The sequence below is a fragment of the Gadus chalcogrammus genome, chromosome 14, assembly GCF_026213295.1.
Source record: "Gadus chalcogrammus isolate NIFS_2021 chromosome 14, NIFS_Gcha_1.0, whole genome shotgun sequence".
In the NCBI taxonomy this organism is placed as follows: domain Eukaryota; kingdom Metazoa; phylum Chordata; class Actinopteri; order Gadiformes; family Gadidae; genus Gadus; species Gadus chalcogrammus.
The window spans coordinates 20,747,067-20,767,949 of record NC_079425.1 but is presented as its reverse complement, the minus strand read 5'-3'; the positions used below and the strand labels follow the sequence as shown (position 1 = coordinate 20,767,949).

Here is a 20,883-nt window from a genome sequence, read left to right as displayed (position 1 = left end):
GAGAGTCAACTCCGTCTGAGTAGTGAGTAGCCTAGGTCGGAGATGTTGACTCGTTGCATCTCGCTGGCGGTCCCATGAATCCACTTCCAGCTGCTCTCCACTCAAAGAGATGAGCTGTTGGACCGCCTTTAAATTATAAGACAAACTCCTAATGAAAACTGGAACAAGTTTTCTTATTTAGAAAACAAACAAACTTCAAGACAACTTGAACTTGTGCAATCCTCGAAATGTTCAAGATACAATGCATATAAAAATAACATTTGATTTATAGCCACACCAATCAAAATATACGGGGTAGAACTTGTATAAACAGGATTAGCAGGATTTATTCAATATTATTTTTTAAGTCTGTTAATTATATTACTTAATCCAGGATTAGTCTGTTAGTTGGTATATTATCCAAGCATTTGTGTACTGTTTGTTCTCTGATGGTTTGTGTACGTTTTTCTTTTTGTCTTTTATCGATCAGATCCAGTCGACTTCTGTTGACATGGCAACAGTGAATAAGAATATCCTGGCAGCAGAAATCCAGACATAATTTGTTCGATTAAATAGAATAATAAATAGCAGTGATCTAGATGTAGTCATAATAACTATAATAATAATATATATATTATTGATCTGGGTTAGGATCTTAATAAGAATATTAATAATATATATCAGTGTTATGGTTGAGGATCTATGGTTGATTACTAGGCCTATATTATTAGTAATATTGATCAGTGATCTGGGTTAGGATCTAGTGCTAATAACTAGAATGTTATTAATATATATCAGTGCTCTGGGTAAGGATATAGTGATACTTGGTGAATATTTTAAATTGTTACATTGATTTGGGTTAAGATCACGTGCTTTATAAGAAGAAGATAAATAAAGGGCAGGAACAGAGAGGATATGCATGCATACATGAATAATAATGTTTGCATCTTAGAAACACATTCTACTTTGTCATGAGAAATGGTACAACCTATGGTTACCATAACGTGTAACGTCTAACTATAACAGAGCATTTTATACTGTTATTCTCTAAATTGTAACTTCAAAACTCTGAATGTGACATTTGTCAAAACAGTCCCTGTCATGGTTTGAGTGATATTTAAAGGGTCGCGAACATTTGGAACAGGAATCCCCGAAGGAACTCTCTTGGGTCCCATCCTTTTCGGATTGTGTTTCAACGACTTGCCAGAAATATGCCCTAGTTTAAGTCTTCTGTCTTCAGACGCTGACGATACAGTCATCACCTGCAACCAAACACTGGAAAAAGGGTTTTAAGCCGTACTTCATCTGATTATTATTTTGTAATTCAATTCAAATAAACATTTTTTGTTTTATTTTTAAAATAACTTTTTTTTATTTCAAAATACTGTGAAATATAGATATTTTTAATTAGGAGCTCAATTAAGAAATATCCATTTTGACAAATGTACAATTTTAAGGTTGTGTATTCAACTGATTAATAATTTTGTCATTCAATCCAAATTTTTTTTTTTTGTTTTCTTCCTAAAACACTGTTATATTTGATTAGGAGCTCAATTTAGAAATATTTGTTCAGACAAATGTACAATTTCAAGGTTACGTACAAGCCTGCGCATGCGCATTAAATACAAAGACGCTTACGACTACTGGACCAAACCGCAGTGTTGCCAACTTAGCGATTTTGTCGCTATATTTAGCTACTTTTCAGACCCCTTTGGCGATTTTTTTCAAAACAGCGACAAGCGACAAATCTAGCTGCTATTGGTGACTTTTGGCGACTTTTTGAGGTGAAAGCACTAGCCTTGACCAGAGTGACGATGACTCACTGGTTCTGTGAGCTAGGACAGTCTGTCTGTGTCTGGAGGGAGGTCTGGAGTAGGTCTAACTTTGCGATTTAAATTGTTAATATATATTGTATATTGTGTGGTGGCAGTAGCTCAGGTGGTAGAGCGGGTTGGCTGGTAACCTGAAGGTTGGTTCGATCCCCGGCAAGCAGAGTATCGAGGTGTCTTTGACAAAGCACCTAACCCTCTAAACTGGTAATCATTTGACTATATCTTCCTCTTAAATTCAGTTATTTTTTCACATCTGTCTAATGGTTTAACTACATAACCCTAGGTCATTCAGGCATTAATTAAATCCATATCATTAGCACAATCAGTAAAATGTATAGGACACAATCAAAATTGCTTCTTTTTAATTAAATGCAAGATCTTCAGGTTTTTTTTCATAATTTTCATTATGTGAAGCTTGTGTTCAAATGTTTAAATGGACTTGCGCTTCAGCCTCTTTGTAAATACATCAAGAGACAAAAGAGCTGCAGCAGATCTACCTGAGCAGCTTTAGGTGACAACTGTGAAGTTTCATGCTACAAAACATCTTCTGCTCTGACAGCTATTCTGTAAAAGCAGATTATCCATGGAAAACACTGTATCATTTGAAGTTCGCTGCAAACTACACCACTTTTAATAGAGGCTACCATATCCTATTTAATTCAACAATCAACTTGTACTCATGTCTACTTTTCTGCAGCTATTTTTCTAATAAATGTTTATTTTTATTTTATCTTTCTGTACTCTGCTTACCTTCTTCATACCTTCCTGTTTATCTCTTATTTTCACAAAAACCCTTCCGGGGATGGCTGTTGTAAATTAGTGTCTTCTATAAACACTACGATACTTGCATCTTAAAGCTGTGCTCAGTTATTCTATGTACATTGTAGCGGTCCAAATCAAATAAATCATGAATAATACATGAATGTAGTCTACGGCTAAAGACAGAGTCTATAGTACAGTGTATAGTTAAAAGACTCCATTTAACCAGAGTCTATAAAATCGGGTCGAGCCATACTATATTCTGAATTCTGAGACGCTCACATATGTCTGTACTTCTAGGGTAGTGGTTTAATAAAATCATAGGACAGCAGGGTTGTCACAATAACAAGCTAGGGCCCATGTTGTGGTATTTAAAGCTGAGTTAATACTCATTGATAAACACTGTCTACCTTATCTCAGTCTGTCCTGACATTTCCTGGGGATGCGTTGATGATAGTCATCCAGTAGAATCTGCCCTGGGTCATGCATGGATATCTTAAGAGCTATCTGCTACTTTGAAGGCTCCACGCTTTCCCGCAGAAACAGATGGCACTCTAGTCAGAGCCCATCGGCATGCATACCAGGTGCCTGGGAACACCAGTCAGTCCCATTGAACACTATTCTAACACCAGAACGTTACATGAATCCAACACCAGAACCCATCGAACACCAATTGTTCACCAGAGCCCACTTACACCAGTCAAACACCTAGACCCATTCAACACCAGCCCAACACCAAGTCCCATTTAACAATAGGTCCCATTTAACACCATTCAAACCCCACTTCACATGTAACATCTGTCCTACACATGGTCCCATAACACCAGTCCAACACAATAACCCATTCAACCCCAGAACCCATTAAACACCAGTCCAACCCTAGGCCTCATGTAACACCAGTCAAACACAATCACCCATTCAACACCAGAACCCATTAAACACCAGTCCAACCCTAGGTCCCATTTAACAACAGTCCAACACAATAACCCATTCAACTCCAGAATCCATTGAACACCACTCCAACTTTAGGTCCCATGTATCACCAGTCAACCCATTCAACACCAGAACTCTCAAGAACCCATTTCAGCACTTGTCCAAAATTTCGCAGTCTCTCATATCTCAAGAAAGGTGTGATGTGGACCCAGCTTGACATAAAAAACAGCAAAGCGATGAGTGGTGTGTGCAGTTTCATCCTTCAATGTTGCTCTATTTAACCCTCTAGCATGACCCAGTGCATGGAGGCATTTAAAAGTTTCCCTTTCATCACAAATGTCCCAGTCTAGAACCCACAATTAATATGAAACATCTCAAAATAAATCATGATAGGCAGGAAAAATATAAAAATATATAAACACAAAGTGACACATTCTACTCCGTATTTATTTTTTATTATTATAATTCTGAATATATGAATGTACCACCAGGATGCGTGGTTCCTGTCTATGATATAGAATAATACTTTGGATAAACAGTTAGCAGTCCTTCCACCTTGTAAACACTATCTTTCTCACAAACCAAGAAACATTTCCTCTCTGCTTCCAAAAATAAATAAAGCCTTTTCTTTAGAATGAAACATTTCCGTCAATGAATTACAATGCAATTTATCAAACGTACCAAGAATAGGATTGTCCAGTTGCCTTAAAGATCTTATACTTACTGAACCAATCATCTCTTACATGGAAATATATCATCTGAATGTTGCATGGCGTACAAATATAAATGTTCTCCCTCCTCGATCCAAATGTTCGTATCTGGCTCCTAATGCGTTTAAATATCATGCACGTAGTAAATGTCTCTTTAGGATTCATAGTTCTAGGAATAACACATACCCATTCTAAGAATATTATTTCTTTGTAATGTTCTATTAACTACCCTTGCTGTATAGATATAAGCTCAAGGCCAGAGGATTTAAAGGAGCATTAAAACTGTGAGCGGCCACCGGAGGGCGGCGGGGAGCACAGTCACACATTGGACTCAATGAAGGAGCGCTTGGGTTTGATGGGCCCGCGGTGCAGGGGGGGAGCATCTCTGTTGGCCCTCGCCTCGCTAAACTCCCTTCCTGGACCCCCAGGGACCCCCTGTTCCTGGTACGGCCCCCACTGCAGCTCACTGTTCAACATCTGGAACTCCACCAGCGACATGTTGAAGCCCTCTGCTGCTCCTCCTCCACCTCCTCCACCTCCTCCACCTCCTCCACCTCCTCCACCTCCTCCACCTCCTCCACCTCCTCCCCTACCAGAGGGTGTCTGGTGGGTCTGGACTCTGACCGACTTGTCCATGACGCCCATAAAGGGGCGGGGCTTCACCTCCTGCTTGGTCTTGAAGCTGCCGCTGCTCCTGGGGAGGCGTGGCGCCTCCTGCTGGCGGCCGCAGTCCGACAGGTTCCCGCCGCTAGAGGCCTGGCTGGAGCTGGAGCCCCGAGACCCCGCGGTGCCTAGGTCACGCCTCCCCTCCAGGGAGAGGCTGTCCAGCATGCTGGGGGGGTTGGTCAGGCGGTCGGAAACCCGGGAGAAGCTGGAGGAGCGGGGCTGGTAGGGGTGGTGTTGAGTAGCGTGGGAGGAAGTGGCCGGCGGGGAGAGGGGAAGATAGGAGTGGAGGAGGGGGGGCGGCGGGGAAGTGGCCGGGGGCGAGAGAGGGTGGTAGGGGTGGTGGAGGGGAGCGTTGGGAGAGGTGGCCGGGGGGGAGAGAGGGTGGTAGGGGTGTAGGAGGGTGGGGGGAGGGGAGGTGGCAGACGGGGAGAGGGGGAGGTAGGGGTCTTGGGGACAGCGAGGAGCAGAGGGATCCACATCCGGGGTTGGGGCAAGGGGGCTGATGTGAGGTCTGAGGGATGTGGGCATGTGTCGGCCCGGCAAGGGGCTGGGGGGTCCTCCCAGGGAGAGGGGCCGGCCCCCGGCCCGCCCACCAGCCCCTGTCTGGAGTGAGTGACCGGGCTGGGTCTGGCTGGACTGCTGCTCCCCCAGGCCCTCGGGCCGCCTGGGGCCGTAGGGGTTCTGGGGCCAGTACTCACCGCTCCTTTTCCCACAAGGCTGTGTCTGGCGCTGCTCCTCCTGCTCCTCTTGCTGCTGCTGCCCCTGCTCCTCCCTCTCCTGCATGGGTGTGTCGGTAGGGCTCTGTCTGTCCAGGCCCTCGGGCTCCGGCACTGCAGGGTGGGGGTGGGGGTGGTGGGAGGGGCTGCTCTCCAGCACGGGGCCGCAGGAGGTGGAGGAGGAGGAGGACTTCTGGTGGAGCAGCGACTCCTCCTCCACGCGGGTCAGCAGCCGACGGATCTCCTTGTTGGAGGGGGCCAGCCGCGCGGCCTCCTTCAGGTCATCCAGCGCCGCAGCAAAGTGTCTGCAAAGAGCAGGTCAGCTTTACATTGATGCTCCCAAAGTACGCGGCCATGTGGAAGTGAAAACCTAAATGCATTCTGGGATAATTCTTCTACCCCTACCTCACACAGCCAGTGTTGTAATTGACCAAAACCACACTACGACTACTAGATCTGTCGTGGAATGGGGAAACCCAAAGCGGTTGGCTGTGGTGTGTTGGGTCATGGCCGATCTAGTCCCACGAATCAGACTTTAGAGCAGACAAGCTCAAATATGGGTGATGGGGGCGTTTCACTTTCTTCTGCAAAATAATTGTTTCGACCAATCATGTTGCCGAAGCCTGTCAACGCGTAATTGACAAACACAAAGGAGTAGGCGGGGGTAGGGGGAACATCTTTAACCTAGAGACTCTACAGGGCAGAGCGGAGGGGTAGCATGGAGGGGTAGTATGGAGGGGTAGTATGGAGGGGTAGTATGGAGGGGTAGTATGGAGGGGTAGTATGGAGGGGTAGTATGGAGGGGTAGTATGGAGGGGTAGTATGGAGGGGTAGGGGACGTGTTGGGACAGGGCTTTAGTGTAGGCGGTGTACAGTATCACAGAGGGGCTATCTGCCCTCACCGGCTACTCCTCTTGGCTCGGGCTCGGGCGTAATAAGCCTCATACGACCACGGCTTCTGCTCCAAGGCCTTGGTGGCGAAGTCCTCAGCGATGCCAAAGTCCTTAAACAGAGAGAAGAGACTTTAAAGAGACAAGAGGCTTGAAGCACAAAGAAGAGGTGTGAAACAGATAGAAGTGTCTTGAAACGTCATGCTTAAAAAAGTGGAGGCTTAAATCAGAGGGAACATACTTAAAAAAAGGAGAGGCTTAAAACAAAGAGAAGAGCCATAAACAGACTCACAAATAGACTCACAACCGAGAGTACACATTAAACCAGATTAGAGGCTTTAAACAGAGAGAATCATCTTGAAGAGAAGAGAATTGAAACAGAGGCTTAGTACAGAAAGAAGAGGCTTAAAACATAGAGAAGAGACTTAACACAGACAGAGAAGGCTTAGGTCCTGCCTCAGCCACCTGCCTCCGCAGCAGGGTGGAACATTCACATAGTGTTTTGGATCTTAACCCTTTCTTCTCTAAACTGGAGACTTATTTCAGTAACAACTATCAAATGGTGCGGGTAACTATGTTTACGGTAATACAAGATAAATGACCATGTTGAAATAAATAAATAAAATGTTTTGGGTTTAAACCACAGAGAAGAGTTCTAAAACTTTTTAAAAAATATTTAAAAAGGAGAGAAGAGGCCGAAAACATGAAGAGAACGGACTTACGTTCCTCGTTTTCCCTTGCTGTGGACATCATGGAGCACAACTCTAAACTATTCACAATTTAGCTGCAATTTTACACTAGCGACTTAGCTATTTATCATATGCTTTAATCTGAATGTCTGAGTGGTAAATTAGTCTGAGTGAACTCAGACACATGGCGAATGGGGATTGGGGGTCATATTGTTCTAGGATGTCCTCGGGAATGAACCCAGAACATTCTGACCTGGAGTTCTAACCACTACACATTCCTGCCCCAAGAATTGTTTAGATTTGTAGATATTTATGTAACTCAAATTCAGACCCTCTTTCCATCAGCCAGTCTATGAGCCACTTGCTTAGCATGCTCGACTAGAGGAGAAAGCGGCCTATACCTTCAGTCCAGCGGGCCTATTTATCTTCTCTTTTGTGTTTCTTCTTTCTCAAGTTCATTATAACACTGTTACATTTACAAAATGTACAATATTATATTATGCAACCATGTATTCCATAATCAAATGAATCTTTTGAATGTTTTAAGAATGTAAGACTGAAGGACATATATCCGAACGTCTAGGGAAATAGTGGACTGTGATAGGTTAGCCCGCCTAGCAACAGAAGGGCAGAGTCAGCGTGGACCACTCTTTCTCTCTTAAACGATGCTGCCGAGCTATTTGGAGGGGCTGACCTTGATAGTTTAGACCCACGAGATTCCCTGGCTTAATGTTTAAACGTTGCTATCAGACTAGCGCTGTGTGCTAACATGATAAGTGGACACATGGTGTCAGGGACATGCGGATCATCTGCTGTAGATAGCAGATGGTAGGCAGGAGGAGAGGAGGAGATAGGAGGGTAGAACGAGGAGGAGGAGAGGAGTGGGAGGAGAGGAGGATAGTGGAGAGGAGAGAGAGAGAGAGAGAGAGAGAGAGAGAGAGAGAGAGAGAGAGAGAGAGAGAGAGAGAGAGAGAGAGAGAGAGAGAGAGAGAGAGAAAAGGAGAGGGAGGGATGACAGAGATGAATGGAGGACTGAGTGATGAATGAGTGAGGCGAGCGGGAGCAGGAGAGATGAGCGAGAGAAACGGAGGGAGAGCGATAGTCTTGTTAGGCGAACGTTTCAATCCTTCCACCTATTAATTATTCATCTCACTGACCGCCTGAAGACTCTTGGGACCCCGAGATAACTGATAGCAGCCCAATTAGGCCCTGGAGCCACCCATACACACACACCCATACACACACACACACACACACACACACACACACACACACACACACACACACACACACACACACACACACACACACACACACACACACACACACACACACACACACTGTGCTATATACGAGAGACACAGCTGCATAAACAGGTCACTCCTTCTCCCAACAGGATGAACGTAGCCGAACCTCTGAACACGACCGTTGCATCAGGGTAAGGGTGAGCTGTTGAAAATCAATACGTGCGTCCTCACATTTACATTGAGTCATTTAGATGGTAACTCCCTTTAATCAATAGCCACTTGGAAGTGCTGCCCGACCTAGTTTCTAAAAATACCGCTCCTCGCTATCCTCTATGTATCCATCTCCCCAAGGTCACCCACGTGGGTTACGGGCTCTCTCGTACCACGCGCACGCAACCAGACATGTAACCTACGTCAGGGCCTCACTCTTGTTCACACCACAGCGTACAACGCCACCATGTTGGTCCACCTCCTATGCTGGGAGAACACGGAACCGCTCCCCACCAACGCTATGGGGGTGTCATTCCTCTCGGCCGACCACAGCGTGCGATCGGTCGAGTGGCGGCGGCGCGGTCGCTACGGCGACGGGGGCACTCACGTTGGTCTTGCGGCGGCAGCGGGACAGGTTGAGGTAGAGGGAGACCCTGAGGTCGCGCAGGGCCTTCAGCTCCTGGTCCTCCCCCGCGGTGTGGCCTGGGAAGCGCCTCAGAGCGTACTGGTAGCGCTGGGCCGCCTCCTTCATGCGACCCTTCTGAGGACGGGACGGGACGGGACGGGACGGGACGGGACGGGACGGGACGGGACGGGACGGGACGGGACGGGACGGGACGTGTTACTCATAATGCTGTTGGTCCTGTTATTAATTACCTCTTTTATAAATCATGTTATTTATCACGTCATTTATCATGTTATACATAATGTTATTAGTCAAGTCATTAATAATGTTATTTATCATGTGATTAGTCATGTTATTCATAGTGTAATTAATCATGTCACTCATAAACTCATAATATCATTATTCATACTTATCGTGTTATTGAGAAAAGGGATTAATCAATAACAGGGTTAACCTTGTACAACATGTTTCCCTCCTCCATGAGTTTGTGCAGCAGGATGAGCAGGATGTCTGGCTTAGAGGACGCCATCGCCCAGGTAGCATGACCTGGAATGCATAGAACCAACCCACGGTCAGAGTCTCTCTCTCTCTCTCTCTCTCTCTCTCTCTCTCTCTCTCTCTCTCTCTCTCTCTCCTCTCTCTCTCTCTCTCTCTCTCTCTCTCTCTCTCTCTCTCTCTCTCTCTCTCTCTCTCTCTCTCTCTCTCTCTCTCTCTCTCTCTCTCTCTCTCTCTCTCTCTCTCTCTCTCCACTCTCTTAAAGACCACCCACCTGATCGGTCGTGGGGAGCCGTTCTGTAGCCTTTGGGGGGGGGGGGGGGACAAGATAGAAGGTGTGAATGAATAGGTTTAGTCATACTTTCACATACCCTACATACATATACCATACAGTCTGTATATGATATACAGTATGTATGATGATCTACAGACGGTGGATATGATAGACAGACCAATAGATGAATACTGGGGTCTGGGTTCTGTCCTCCGTCTTCTTCCTCAGACAACACCCCCCAGGATTAAAAAAAAGTCTGAATCTGTGGTTTAAAACTATGGCTGTTGGTTTATTGTCTTTAGTGTCATGCTAGGGTCTCTGGGCTGACTTCCCATCCTTCCTGGAGCACTGTCCGCTACTAGCAGTCCTCCTGGCAGTGTTGCCATATTTTTCGCCCAAACTGGCAACTCTGCCACCTGGAGCTCCGTCACCTGCGCTGCTGGTAGTGGGCGGAAGGCGCAGCTCATCGCTGAGCTTCACTCCCCCCTGGCCAACGCTCATGCGGGTCATTTTTGACCTGAATGGGACGTGTGTTTAGACTGTAGACCGACCCAGGCAGGGTCCCGTAACGCGGTGGAGAGGGGGTACGTACCAATCTTGGAGCCTTTCTTTAGAGACGTGACCAGGGCAGGGGTGTGTCTCTCTGGAGCTCTGGAGCCACTGGTGTCCTTGTCCCCCGCGGCCCCCTGCTCCACAAGGTAGCTCACCTGGAACACAATGCACCTGGGTGGGAATAGGGCTGGAGGTGGGATGAGAAGCAGGATTAACCTACCCCCGTACAGGCTACCATCTACCCCCTATCACCTATCCTATATCCCCTACAACCTACCACCTACCCCCTGCCGCCTACCATATACAGTATCACCTAACCCCAACCATCTACCACCTACCATATATCACCTACCACCTACCATATATCACCTACCATATATCACCTGCCACCTACCATATACCACCTACCACCTACCATATATCACCTACCACCTACCATATATCACCTACCACCTACCATATATCATCTACCACCTACCATATACCACCTACCATATATCACCTACCACCTACCATATATCACCTGCCACCTACCATATACCACCTACCACCTACCATATATCACCTACCACCTACCATATATCACCTACCACCTACCATATATCACCTACCACCTACCATATATCATCTACCACCTACCATATACCACCTACCATATATCATATACCACCTACCATATATCACCTACCATATATCATCTACCACCTACCATATACCACCTACCATATATCATCTACCACCTACCATATATCACCTACCACCTACCATATATCACCTACCACCTACCATATATCACCTACCACCTACCATATATCACCTACCACCTACCATATACCACCTACCATATATCACCTACCACCTACCATATATCACCTGCCACCTACCATATACCACCTACCACCTACCATATATCATCTACCACCTACCATATATCACCTACCACCTACCATATATCACCTACCACCTACCATATATCACCTACCACCTACCATATATCATCTACCACCTACCATATACCACCTACCATATATCACCTACCACCTACCATATATCACCTACCACCTACCATATATCACCTACCATATATCACCTACCACCTACCATATACCACCTACCACCTACCATATATCACCTACCATATATCACCTACCACCTACCATATACCACCTACCACCTACCATATATCACCTACCATATATCACCTACCACCTACCATATACCACCTACCATATATCATCTACCACCTACCATATATCATCTACCACCTACCATATATCACCTACCATATATCACCTACCACCTACCATATATCATCTACCACCTACCATATACCACCTACCATACATCACCTGCCATTTACCATCTATGATATATATCACCTACCATCTACCACCTACCATCTATCCCATACCAACTACCATCTACCACCTACCATACAACACCTACCACCTACCACCTACCCCATACCTTCTACCACCTACCATCTACCCAAAACCATCTACAACCTACCATATATATAACCTACCATCATTCTAATATCTTCCCCCCACTATCCAGCATCTCCCCCCTACCATTGACTCCTCTACTACGTACATCTCTATCCCCCCTCCCCCCCCCCCCCCCTCCCCCCCCTCCCCCTCCCCCTCCTCACGGTGTCGGCGTCTCCGTTCATGGCGGCGAGGTCCAGCGGCGTGCGCCCGTGTTTATCGGCGGTGTCCAGGCTGACCCCTCGGTCCACCAGCAGCTGAACGATGCCCTTGTGGCCCTTCAGGCAGGCCCAGCCCAGCCCCGTCAGGCCCCCCTGGTCCACGGAGCACACGGAGGCGCCTGGACACACACCCCAAGGACACACACTCACTGTGGGGTTCACGATCACTGGTCAAGCCCCCGCCCACTGAAAGAACGCCTCTTCTAATACATTGAAGTTCTACAATTAATCCTAGGTGGATTTACTGTACATGGGGACGTAGCTGTACATCGACTCTTCATATAACATGATGTAAATAGCAGATTTACTCTACATTCTGAAAATACTGTACATCAACTTCATATAAAATGATGTAAATACCAGATTTACATTACTGTACATCAAGTCTTCACATACAATTTTATAAATACCAGATTTACTGTACTTTTGACAGGTATAACGTCTTTTTAAAATTTTTATTTTTCTTATTTGTGAAATTATTTGGACGTTGTTTTTGTTTATAGATCTTTCGTGCTTTTCGTTTTGCGTTGTATTTTTGGATGTTAGATTTTTATTGAATTTCTAAAATAGATGTAATAAATTAAATGAAAATTAAATTCAATTAAATTCAATTCAATATTCCATAATCAGTGTGTTTTATAATTGCAGCGTGTGGGTATTTCCATGCAGACTGTAGGACAGTGTTCTCCAACCATCAGACCAACACCAGTCACCATGTCGACCCCTGAGCCCACCTTCAGCCAGCAGCAGCTCCACCGTGGCCAGCTGTCCGTCAGCCGCCGCCAGCATCAGGGCCGATCGGTCCTGATGGTCGCTGGCGTTCACGTCAGCACCGCGCTTAACCAGCAGCTCACACACCTGGTTAACAAAAACAGACTAGTTAACACACCTTAACCAGCAGCTCACACACCTGGTTAACAAAAACAGACTAGTTAACACACCTTAACCAGCAGCACACATCTGGTTAACAAAAACAGACTAGTTAACACACCTTAACCAGCAGCTCACACACCTGGTTAACAAAAACAGACTAGTTAACACACCTTAACCAGCAGCACACACCTGGTTAACAAAAACAGACTAGTTAACACACCTTAACCAGCAGCTCACACACCTGGTTAACAAAAACAGACTAGTTAACACACCTTAACCAGCAGCACACACCTGGTTAACAAAAACAGACTAGTTAACATGCCTTAACCAGCAGCTCACACACCTGGTTAACAAAAAAAGACTAGTTAACACACCTAAACCAGCAGCTCACACACCTGATTAACAAAAACAGACTAGTTAACACACCTTAACCAGCAGCACACACCTGGTTAACAAAAACAGACTAGTTAACATGCCTTAACCAGCAGCTCACACACCTGGTTAACAAAAAAGACTAGTTAACACACCTTAACCAGCAGCGCACACACCTGGTTAACAAAAACAGACTAGTTAACATGCCTTAACCAGCAGCACACACACACACACACACACACACACACACACACACACACACACACACACACACACACACACACACACACACACACACACACACACACACACACACACACACACACACACACACACACACACACCTGGTTAGCAAAAACAGACTAGTTAACACACCTTAACCAGCAGCACACACACACCTGGTTAACAAAAACAGACTAGTTAACACGCCTTAAGAGGCAACGCTTACACCTGGGGGGGTACACACAGACTAGTTAACACACCTGGTGGACACACACAGACGAGTTAACACACCTGGTGGACACACACAGACTAGTTAACACACCCGGTGGACACACGCAGACTATTTAACACATCTGGTGGACACACGCAGACTAGTTAACACACCTGGTGAAGACACGCAGACTAGTTAACACACCTGGTGAACACACGCAGACTACACCCCTAGTGGACACACGCAGACTAGTTAACATATCTTTTCACTATGTTCAATACTGTGAACTGTATTTATTTTCAACTGTGAGCTTCATTTGCACCATGTACTTATCTACTAATAATATTCAATATCCAATGTATGTATTCAAACTTCTATGTTTCAATGTCTTTCAGGGCCTCCTGCTGTATGCAAACATTGCACATGCTAAACAGCACCTTATATTTAACTGTTTTTGTTTAACTAAATTCTGCTCTTTGTACAGTTTTTTTTTGTAGTTTAGTTTATTTATCTACTTTATTTTAAGCATATTTTGTGTAAAGGGAATTTGCCAATTAAGAATTTCATTGCCCAGTGCAAACTATGTTTCCATTGTGTATATGACAATAAACAATCTTGCATCTTGTATCTCAACCAGCAGCTCACACAACTGGTGAACAAAAACAAACCTCAACCAGCATCACACACTGCTGGTTAACACACAATGTACACATCAATACTAGTGTGTGTTTATGTGTGTCAGTTTGTGTGTCTGTGTGTGTCTGCGTGTACGTACATGTGTGGTGTGTGCATGTGTGTGTGTCGTTACCATTATGAGTTTGTGTGTGTTTGTGTGTGCGTGTGTGAGTTTGTGTGTGTGTGTGTGTGTATGTGTGCATGTTTATCTCAACCTGTGTGTGTTCGTGTTTGACCGCCAGCAGCAGGGGGGTCATTCCTTTCTGATTGGCTGTCTCTAGTTCCGCCCCTTTCTCCAGCAGGAAGACGCACATCTCTGTCCGACCTCTGGAGGCTGCCAAACTGAGCGCTGCACACACACACACACACACACACACACACACACACACACACACACACACACACACACACACACACACACACACACACACACACACACACACACACACACACACACACACACACACACACACACACACACACAATACACACTCATTATATTACATTACATTAATTTAGCCAGCACTGTCCAAAGCAAATTAAAATTACGAGTGCCTTCGCCAGTGAAGTAATAAACCAAAGGAGCAAATATCCTTTACGTACATTCATTTTAGTCAATTGCTTTAAGTGAGACAATATAGAAAAAAGATAGAGAAAGTATCTGCGTCACATGGACCATGTGTTTGATACGCACACACACACACACACACACACACACACACACACACACACACACACACACACACACACACACACACACACACACACACACACACACACACACACACACACACTACAAGTATCACACATACACTTGAAGTTCTTTTGAGAGGATTTTAAAACTTTTCAGCTGATTTAAAAGACGATTTTAGTCCTCGTCTCTGTTACTGGGCTCTGTAACATAGAACTGTGGTCTGTGTCTAATGGGGGCTCAGATTCCCTGAGTTGGCTATTTTAGGAATTTCTGTTCTAGCGGTCATTTAGAAAAGGACCAGTAAAAGAGTAAATGAGGACAATCTTTAGGGCCAATTCTCGTCGACTGAATGTTTTTATGTAGTAAACAAAGTATAAAAAGTGTTTAGATGTGACTACAGAGGAAGTGCATAAAAATAGAGCTTTAAAGGAAAAGAAGTGATACAGAAAACCGGCCAACCATCTCTCTCTCTCTCTCTCTCTCTCTCTCTCTCTCTCTCTCTCTCTCTCTCTCTCTCTCTCTCTCTCTCTCTCTCCTTTCATCTCTCTCTCTCTCTCTCTCTCTCTCTCTCTCTCTCTCTCTCTCTCTCTCTCTCTCGCTCTCTCTCTCTCTCTCTCTCTCTCACTCTCTCTCTCTCTCTCTCTCCCCTTTCATCTCTTTTCCCTCTCTCTCTCCCTCTACCCTTTCATCTCCCTCTCTCTCTCTCTCTCCTTCCTTCTTCTTTCATCCCTCTCAACGTCTCTCTCTCTCTCTCTCTCTCTCTCTCTCTCTCTCTCTCTCTCTCTCTCTCTCTCTCTCTCTCTTTCTCTTTCTCTATCTCTCGCTCTCACCTTTCATCGCTCTCTCTCTCTCCCTTTATCTCTTGCCCATTTCTCTCTCTCTCTCTATAGAAGCCTAACAACAGCTGTACCAGAGCTAGAACCCATCCATCAGTTAACCCTCTTCCATAACTACCATCCATCAGATAACCCTTTTAACTTACTACCCATCCATCAGATAACTCTCTACACAAACTAACAGCCATCTGATAACCCTATTAACTAACTACCGTCAATCAGCTAACCCTCAACACTAACTACCCATCCATGAGCTAACCCTCTACACTAACTACCCATCCATGAGCTAACCCTCTACACTAACTACCCATTCATGAGTTAACCCTCTACACAAACAACCAATCCATCAGCCTGACAAGCAAGAGGCATGCCTTCATCTACCCCACATGCTTATGAAGACCACAGAGGAAACATTATGTGTGTGTGTGTGTGTGTGTGTGTGTGTGTGTGTGTGTGTGTGTGTGTGTGTGTGTGTGTGTGTGTGTGTGTGTGTGTGTGTGTGTGTGTGTGTGTGTGTGTGTGTGTGTGTGTGTGTGTGTGTGTGTGTGTGTGTGTGTGTCTGTTAGGGTGAGAGGAATGAGAGAGAGAACCTGTTTCTCCCCAGAGTGAGTCTCGGAGCTCCATCTGCACCATCTGCTCTTCCTCCAACAATAACTGCACCACCTGATGGGGAAGACGGCGGCTCAACGCACTAATCACGTGTATGTGTACATGTGTAGACCCAGAGAACGGGCTGACAAGTGGGCTGGGATGATACTTAACAAATATGAGCCGAAATAATACATTTTATATCTAGTCTGAGGTTCTACGTCACATTATTGTGCGTGCAAATTTAACAAACCACAGTTGTTTTCAGACTTCATGAGTCATTATAAGATGCTTATAGTGTAAATATATTTTATATACATTTTCATGTTTGATTTAATATTACCCAGCCTTAACGTTAATTCTCTGAATAAGAATTCAGCCCAACAATAGCAAAACAACAGAAACTAGGTGTGTTCCAAATAAACAGGTATGTTTTTCTGACTGGGGCAGAAGTCATTCTTATTGGTCGAAAACGTTACACATCTCCGACCTGGGGTTCATCCGTACCAGGGTCGAATAAGAAAACAGGCTACACGGTGAGGCTTGCTAAGTTCCGTACGATTCAGAGCTATTCTTCACTTGATAAGAGAAGATTGATCAGATATATCCAGATGGATCCAGATAGATCATATAGATAAGAGCAGATGGATCACATGGATCCGATGGATCCAGATAGATCCAGACCACCTAGACGCAGTAGATCTCTAACCTGAGTGTGTCCAGCCCCTGAGGCCGCAGTGAGGGCCTGCTGAGCTGCCTGTTTCCTCCCGTCAACACCGGACCCCCCACTGCTCTCCTTCTGGGGGCTGGTCTCTGCCTGGGGGACGGTCTCTGCCGGGGGCCCCGCGGGATGCTGGGTCCCCCCGGCCTGCTGCAGCAGGATCCTGAGGACCTCAGCGTGGCCCTTCAGGGCCGCATGGACCAGAGCACACTGACCGCTCTTATCAGTGTGCTGCAGCTGGAACGCAAAGGAACACAAGACAACACAAAACAACCCAAAACACTGGGTTTAACTAAAGTTGATGCTAGCTTCACACTGGGGTTTACACTAGGTTGACTCTGTTTACACTATGTTTGCACTAGGTTAACACTGCGTTTACACTGAGTTGATATTGGATTTGCACTAGTATTACACTGTGTTTATTCAGTGTTTACATGGATTTACCCTAGGTTCACAATGGGTTTACACTAGGTTTACACGGGGTTTACACTGGCTTCACACTGGGTCTACACTTGGTTTACTCCATTTACACTCTGTTTTAACTAGGTTAATGCTGTGTTTACACTGAGTTGATACTGGGTTTGCACTAGTTTTACATTGTCCTTATTCAGTGTTTACATGGATTTACCCCAGGTGCACACCGGGTTTACACTAGGTTTACACTGGGTTTACATTAGGTTTACTCTGTTTATACTTACTTAACACTAGTCAAATACTGTGGGTGCACTTTGTAACACTGTGTTGATACTGGGTGACAACTCTTCCTGCCCTCGACTAAATCAACAGCACTTCCAGCATGGTGTTAATGACAATAAGAACCAATGAAAAACTTGACTGTATTACAACAAAGGCTGTTAGTCTGTGGAACAGCTGCGATGATGAGCAGAAAAAATCGACCACTATATCAAAACCAAAAAAAATCTTCAGAAACAACATACTGAGTTGTTATGAGTTGGAGCAGTGAATTTTGGTTTTGCTATTTCTTGTTTGATGGGCTTGGTTCATCCGTTCCAATATTTTGTTATTGTTTTGTCCAAAAGCTTTGATTGGTTTTAACCTACGAGCTGAACATCATAGACACTGATTTGCACAAACTGAATTTTTCTTTTCTGTGAATAACTATAACAGAATAGGAGGGGGTAGGAGCAGGAACGTTTTAAACTTCTTCCTATCCCTTTTGAACTGTATTATTCGGGTTACGTGTTTGTTGCTTAATGTTTGTTGTTATCTTATTTCGTGGATTTTAGTGCTCATTGTTTTGCGTCATTATAAGAGCCGAACTGACCTTTGCTCCTCTCTTGCATAGAAGGCTGACCAGGGCCCCGTGGCCTCCCGCCGCAGCCAGACAGAGGGGGGTGAGGCCTGTGTCGGTGGGCCCTTCCAAAGGAGCCCCCGTCTCCAGCAGCAGAGAGACCATCTCCAGGTGACCCAGGTGGGCGTGGACACCTAGAATGGGGGCGTGGCCATGGACCTCTGTACTCCAGGCGACGTTGGCCCCGCCCATGATCAACAGACGACTCACCTGTAGAGCGAGAGAAGATGTGTGTATGCAGGTTGTGTGTGTGTGCGTGTGTGCGTGTGTGTGTGTGTGCGTGTGTGCGTGTGTGTGTGTGTTTGGGATGTGTGTGTGTGTACCTTGATGTTGGGGGTGTAGAGGTTCCTGAGGGAGCCTAGGGCGGCTGACAGGTTGTCTGTACTGGAGCTGACCCAGAGACCCTGAAGGAGACTGGAGGACAGACCTGACCGCTTACTGAGACCCTGGGCGGGCGAGGGAGAGAGGGAGAGGGAGAGAGAGAGAGAGAGAGAGAGAGAGAGAGAGAGAGAGAGAGAGAGAGAGAGAGAGGGAGGGGGGGGGGATCGGAAGGAGGACAGAAAGGGAGGGAGGAGAGACAGTAGGGGAGGAGAAAGAGAGAGAGGTGCTTCAAAGCTTAAATCATCACCAGCCTTTCCCTATTCATCATCACTTGGCCGAGAAAGATTTAGCAACTAACGCTGGGAGGCCGTACCTTGTAGATGTGTAACCTTACCTTAAAGATGTGTGCTTTAAGAATATGAAACCTTGCATCAAAGATGTCTGCTGTGAGGCTGTGATCCCTTACCTTAAAGATGTGTGCTTTTAGGATGTGATGTCCTAACTCCATCGTCTGCTGTCTGTTCAACTTCCCCTCTTGTCTAGAAAACATGAAGGCCAGCAGAGCATGGCCACTCCTACACACACACACACACACACACACACACACACACACACACACACACACACACACACACACACACACACACACACACACACACACACACACACACACACGATTGATGATAAGATAACCAGTTTGTCATGGAGACTGAGGGATCACTTCCTGTAATATGTGAACTTTGACCTCCAGACTGACCTTGGATCACAAAGGAAGTCGTTGCTCTCCCCGTCAGCGCGCCATACCAACCACTCCCTGAAGGAGGGGTGGCAGAGCATGCGGGTCCCGTCTCTACGCTTTACCTACACACTCACACACACACGCACGCACGCACGCACGCACGCACGCACGCACGCACGCACGCACGCACGCACGCACGCACGCACGCACGCACGCACGCACGCACGCACGCACGCACGCACGCACGCACGCACGCACGCACGCACGCACGCACGCACACACACACACACACACACACACACACACACACACACACGCACACACACACACACACACACACACACACACACACACACACACACACACACACACACACACAAACACACAGTAGTATGAGTGATAAGTGTGTGGTATTGAAATACGAAACATGATATATTATTATATTATAGTAGGATAAGATATATAAAATGTATATGATAATTTTTGATATAGTCTATGATAGTTTGCTGTATGGTACTCTAATATGATATTTATATTCATTATATGTAACTCATGGTATGATATGCTATAACTATCATATATGATGATATGATGCAGGGTACCATGAAGAAGGGCTGGTCGATTATCGAAAAAATCCTATTCACGATTATTTTGGTAAATGTTAAAATCACGATTATTCAAACGATTATTTTTGAGTTTGAAAACATGATGCATTTATTCAGCATTTCTCAACAAAAAAAACCTTTTTAACTGAGGACTTTGAAATTTCCCCTTAAAATAATACACAAAATGTTGAAATGGAAAATGCGCAAATCGAGAAATAATGTCCAAATATGTCTCCAGCTTTTCTTCGTTATCCTAGTTTGGAGATCGTTTGACCCAGAATCCTAACATCCCGATGACACCAGGATGACCGGCCGGCCCTACCATGAAGCCGTCCAGGCTGTGGAGGCGGCGCTGCAGCTCCTCCCAGCCCAGCCGGCCCTGGACGCTGCCAGCGTTCAGCGCTCTGAACATCTGCTGGTCGGAGAGCGGGTGCAGGGAGGCCAGGGCGATGCTCAGCAGGGGGGACACCTTCTCAAACTCCCCCGCCTCCGGGAAGGCAGCGCGGCACATCAGCAGGTAGACCTGGGGGTCGCAGGGGTCACAGGTCAACACCCAACTCTGACCCCGTGACTTCATGGTCACATGACCGTCCATGTTTATCATCACCTGACCCACACTGTCATCATCGCCATGTGATGATTCGGACA

At 45.8% G+C, this 20,883-nt stretch overlaps 1 pseudogene; it reads right to left on the bottom strand.

The window, feature by feature from the left end:
- Window positions 1-4,531: 4,531 nt before the first annotated feature.
- Window positions 4,532-20,883, bottom strand: part of LOC130403710 (protein TANC1-like) — a 29,794-nt pseudogene continuing 13,442 nt past the window's right edge.